This window comes from Urocitellus parryii, chromosome 7 (assembly GCF_045843805.1).
Source record: "Urocitellus parryii isolate mUroPar1 chromosome 7, mUroPar1.hap1, whole genome shotgun sequence".
NCBI lineage: Eukaryota > Metazoa > Chordata > Mammalia > Rodentia > Sciuridae > Urocitellus > Urocitellus parryii.
In genome coordinates this window covers 129,817,238-129,823,498 of record NC_135537.1, presented here as the reverse complement: position 1 = coordinate 129,823,498, position 6,261 = coordinate 129,817,238, and positions in this window count along the sequence as shown.

Below are 6,261 nucleotides of genomic sequence, written 5' to 3'. Positions count from 1 at the left end.
CTTTATTTTATTTATTTGTATGTGGTGCTGAGGATGAACGTGCTAGGTGAGCGCTCTACTAATGAGCCACAACCCCAACCCCAAGAAAATGAATCGTAATTATATACATCCTTAAGAATATTATGTGTTTTTGAACTTCATATAAATAAAATCACATTGTGTTATGTCCTTTGTGACATGACTATTTCTTTTTTTAAATATATTTTTTTAGTTGTTGATAGACTTTTATTTATATGTGGTGCTAAGAATTGAACCCAGTGATTCACACATGTCAGACTCTACTACTCAGCCTCAGTCCCAGCCCCTATGTCATTTATTTTTTTGTTGGGGATTGAACCCAGGGATGTACCACTGAGTTACATCCCCCAGCCATTTTGAGACAGGGTGTCTTGAAGTTGCCCAGGTTGGCCTCAAACTTGTGATCCTCCTGATTAGCTGGGATTACAGGCAATCACTACCATGCCTGGTTTAACATTTCTATTAAAAAGTCAACATCAGGTTTTAGAGATTCATGCATGATGATGTTTATAGCTGTTCATTTTTACCATAGGATAGACTATTTCATTGTCTAAATACTTTAAACCAGGTGCAATACACCTATAATCCCAGTGATTCAGGAGGCTAAAACAGGATTGTAAATTCAAGGCCAATCTTAGCAATTTAGCAAAGCCCTATTAAAAAGGACTGGGATGCCAAATGCTTTCTTAGCTATAAGGAGGCTGATTCATAGTGGGATAGGGAGCGGGAGCGGGAGAGGAATAGATGAACTCTAGATAGGGCAGAGAGGTTGGAGGGGAAGGGAGAGGGCATGGGATAATTAATGATGGTGGAATGTATATATAATGATAATTACTACCCAAAGTGTGTGTGTGTGTGTGTGTGTGTGTGTGTATGTATGTATGTATATATATATATATAAAGATTTATGATTAATTGGTGTGAATATACTATGTATACAACCAGAGATATGAAAAAATGTGCTCTATATATATAATAAGAATTGTAATGCATTCTGCTGTCATATATAAATAAAAATTACATTAAAAAAAAGACTGGGATCCTCTCTGTTTTCTGATCATCATGTGAACTTCCCTCTACCACACTCCTCTTCCATGATATTCTGTCTTACATGGAGCCCCAAGGAACAGAGCCAGCTGTCAATAGAAAGACCTCTGAAACCATGCTTCCTGTGCTCCATGTAGCATCCAGAATTGGAAGAGAAGTGTGTGAGAGTCTACCTTGTAGAAAACAGAAGCTAACAGATTGTCAAAGAAATAAGATTACCCATTTACCAATTAGATAAACTATAAAAGTGCCTTGTTTATGTGTTAATCATCAAGTTGGATGATTAACTAGGTCTTAACCAGTGACAGAAGTTAATCCCCAGTCCAATTTCATCAGAAGACTTAGGTGTTTCTCCAGTTCTCCAAACCAAAATCCAAATATAAAACTAAGCTCAGTGAATATTCTCGGAGCATTTAATCTGTTCTCTGGGGCATTGACCAAGGCACTGTCATGTATTACCTCATTTAACCTCTACAGCTTCTCTTGAAGATAGGGAAGTACCAGTTCTAAAGTTCAGGAAAACGGCATCTCAAATAACCACAATGAAATGAACTGTTAGTGAAGGGTTCAGAGCATGCTGTCCCAGGATGTTGGGTATTTTAAGTTGCAGGAGTTTGAGAAACAACACATGCAAGAACGATTTATGACCTTCCCTTAAAGTTCTAAGTCAAGAGGAAAGAAGTACCTTCATGTCTAATGACAGAGAGCCACAAGAGTCTGGCCAGGTTACCTATCCCTGAGCTCATGCACCCCAGGAATGAAGTTCTACAGACTTCAGGGATGGCACCTTAAAGTCTAAGAAATGGCTCACTCTCAAGTCTACAAGTAAATTATGACCACTGACAAAGAACAGGTTGGAATGTAGCCTTTGGATCCCTTTTTAAAGTCCTTTGTTCTTCCTGTCAGGACAGGCAGAATCACTGCCTTTGGGACTAGAGTCCCCTGGCTTTTCTCTTTTGCTAACAAAGCAATAAAACAGTTTCCTTAAAAAAAAAAAAAAAAAAAAAAAAAGCACCTGGATGCAGTTTAGTGGTAGAGCAAACCTGGGTTTAATCCCTAGTATTGCAAAAAATAATGTTTTAATGAAATATATTTGTTTACAATGTTACTTCCAGGAGAATTCCTGTACCTATGAATGGCGCATACATGCATGGTATATCCTGGAAATAGAAATGCTGGATCACTGGATGTACAGCAGGTGCTTTGATTTCAATGTACATCCCTTCCCAAATTCATGGAAACTTAATCTTCATTGCAGTATTGCAGTGGTATTTAAAAAGTGGGTCTTTTGAGAAATGATTAAGTGAGGAGGGTTCTGTCCTTGTGAATGAATTAATGCTCTTATAAAAGGAACTTTAAGAGAGTTACCTCTTCAGCACTCTTCCCCTTTTGCCCTTCCACATTCTGCCCCCTGAGATGTTTGTTCCATCTGGAGAATGCAACAACATAGCACCAACTCGGAAGCACAGAACAAGACCTCACTAGACACTGAACCTATCAGCACCTTGATGTTGGACTTCTCAGCCTCCCCCAGAACTGTGAGGAATAAACATCTACTGTTCATAAATTATCCAGTCTCAGCTACTTTGTTATAACAATACAGTGGACTGTGACACTAAGTGATACCAAACAGTTTCCCAAAATGATTCTAGTACTTTATAAATCTACTAGCAGCAATTGAGGATTCCCTTGCTCTACAATCTTCAATATTGTGGCATTGTTCAAACAGGAAAATTTTACCTGTCCATTGGTTGTGAAATAGTACTTTGATATGCTTTTAATTTGTATCTCCTGGGTTATTAAGGAGACTGAGCATCTTATAACTTCACAAATATTTTGTGAATGTATACTTGTCTTTTGTTTTCTCACTTATTTATTTATTTATTTATTTTTTTAAGCAGTGCCAGAGATTGCGCTCAGGGCATGCTAGGCAAGTGCTACTGAGATATACTCCCAGCCCCTTGCCCTCCAAGACTTAGTTTTGCTTCATACATATAGATCTTTAATCTACATAAAATTGATTTTTTTTTTTTTGCAATGCTGGGGATGAAACCCAGGGCATGTTAGGTAAGCACCCTGCCACTGAACTACATCCCCAGACCCCCCCCCCAAAAAAAACCTTGATATTTATTGGGAAAAGGAATTCAACTTTTTCCCTCACGTGGATGACTATTTATCTCAACATAATTTATTAAATGACCCACTTTTTTCAAACTATCTTTTCTAAATTGTTTCTATGTCTTCATTAGTTTATTTTTTTTGGGGGGAGGGCACATACTGGGATTGAACCCTGGGGAACTCTACCCACTGAGTTATATCCCCACACCTTTTTATTTTTTATTTTGAGACAGGGTCTTGCTAAATTGCTGAAGCTAGCCTTGAACTTGAGATTCTATGTTTCAGCCTCCAGAGTTGCTAGATCACAGGTGGGTACCACCATGATCAGCCTGTTTCTGTGTTCTTTTTTTTTAATATTTTTTGTTGTTGTTGTAGTTGGACACAATACCTTTATTTTATTTATTTTATTTTTGTGTGTGTGTGGTACTGAGGATCGAACCCAGGACCTCACATGTGCTAGGCAAGCGCTCTACCACTGAGCCACAACCCCCCAGCCCCTGTGTTCTTTGTTCCTTTGGTCTGTTTTTTTTTTCCCCTTTGCTAATACTATATCATTTAACTTTCTATACTTTTATTATAGTTTTATATAAATGTCCTTGCTTGTTCTTCAATAATTGTTTTGGTCTTTTACTTTTATCGAATATTTAGTCTGCCTATAAAAATAACCCAGCTAGGATTTTAAAATTTCATTAAATCTACAACTCAGTGAGGAGAGAACTTACATGGTTTTCCTGTCCTAAAACATGAGATATTTCTCTATTTAGTTTTTTTTTTATGTTCTTTGATTGTATAGTTTTTCTTCATAAAGTTTGCACTTCTTTGGTTAGATTTGTTTCTATATTATTGATATGATACAGTATACTTTTTAAATACCTAATTAACTTTTGGTTGTTGTTGTTCTGGTGGGTGGTGCCAGGAATTGAACCCAGGGGCCTTGCATGCCCTGCAAGCATCTACCTCTGAGCCATACTCTCAGCTCCTTAATTTTCTAACATCTTGATGGATAGAAGTGAAATCACTTTTATCTATTTTATATACAGCAGACTTTGTAATCTTTCAATCTATTAATAGATTTTTTTGTTTTATCTATAATCATATCACATATGCATAATGCCAAGTTTGTTTTTTTTCTTTTCTAGTTATTATAACTTTCATTTCCTGTATTACTGTACCCTCAGGAATTTGAGTAAGTTGTCAGCTTGGAGAACAACTCATCTTTGTGATTGATCTGAAAAAAGAATGCTTCCTTCTACAATTATTCTGTGTCAATTAAAAAGAAAAAAATTTAAAAAATGCTTTCATTGTTTCACCGTGAAGTACTATGTGTGCTTCATGTTGTTTTTTTAAATAAACTTTTATCAAGAAAATAAACTTCTATGTCTAGTTTCCTAAGTGATCTTATGATAAATGAACACTACAATTTATTAAACATTTTTCATGCAAAGTTTGTTAGCCTCAAGGTATTTGGGATTTTCTGTTCTTTCAACAAGTATGGAATTGTCTATTCACCTGAGTACTTGATAACATTCACTCAAACTGTGGTCAGGGTCAGATTGCTAAGCATTTTTGTTGTGGGAAGACGGTTATATACAGATTCAATTTCTTTAATTCATTATAGCATTAGCCATATTTTGCATTCCTTTTTTACTTAATTTTGGTAAATCGGGTTTTCCTAGTTACTTTCAAATAAAATTGTTCATAACATTAATTTTTTTATGTTTCATTTCTATTCTTTCTGGACTTATAACACCATTTTCTTCCTGTATTGTGTTTTTTGTTTTTTTTATTTTACCTAGCTATCTTACCAAAGAATGGTCTCCTTTTTACTCTTTTATAACTATTTTTTGATTATTGATTCTATTACATGACTGAATTCTAATTCATTAGCTTTTGTTCTCAGCTATATTTTTTCCAGCCTCTCTACTTTGGGGGATGGATATTCTACTTTTAATAGTTTCTTTCATTTGGATGTGCTTTTAAGCTCTAAACAGTTATATTGCATTTTTAAAGAAACTCAGGAAAACAAGTCTTACATTTACTTAGTGCAGCCTTTCCTATGCTTTCATTCCTTCCTGGAAGCCTGTGTGCCCTGGTATCATCCTTTAAGCCTGAAGAACTTTCTTTAGTTTATTGGTTTTGTTTTTGGGTTTTATTTTTGTACCAGGGATTGATCCCAGGGGTGCTGGGCCATATCCTCAGCCCTTCTTCATTTTTTATTTTGAGACAGAGTCTTGCTCAATTGCTTAAGGCCTTGCTAAATTGCTGAGACAGGCCTTGAACTTGCAATCCTCATGCCTCAATCTCCTGAGTCACTGGGATTACAGGCATATGCCACCATGCCTGGCTTTAGTATTTCTTATAGAGCAGTACTGCTGGTGACTAATAGTCTTGGGGTTTTTTTGTTTTTGGTTTTTTTTAATCTGAAAAATATCTATTTTGTTTTCACTCCTAAAGGATATCTCCATTAGATATTGGAGTCTTCTGTGACAGGTTTTTTTTTTTTTTTTTTTTTTTAGCACTTTCAAGATGTCCTACTACTTTCTGGCCTTTGCATTTTTATAATGAGAAATTCAGTCTTTTGAATTATTATTTCCTTGTGTCCAGCCTCTGTCCCCCATGTCTTCAAGATTTTATTTTTATCTTTGGTTTTCAACATTTTGGCTTTGATGTATTAGTCAGTGTTCTCCAGAGAAACTGAACCAATAGGATATACAGAGATATATAAGAAGCTTACACAATTATGAAGGCTAAGATGTTTCACAATATGCTATCTGTAAGCTGGAGAACTGGGAAATCGTGTTAAAATTCAGTCTGAATCCAAAGGTCCAAGAGCTGGAGGTGGTACTGGTAGTGGTGCTGGTGTTAAGTTCCAGAGTCAAAAGACCCAAGAACCAGGAGCTCCTATGTTCAAGGGCAGGAATAGAGGGATATTTGAGCTGAAGGGGAGAGTTTTCACTTCTTTTATATCCTTACCCTCAATGGATTGGATGATGCTCACTCTCTTTGGTAAGGAAGAATCTTTCTTTTTTCTTTTTTCTTAAACTGGGGATAGAACTCAAAAGCATTTTCCACTGAACT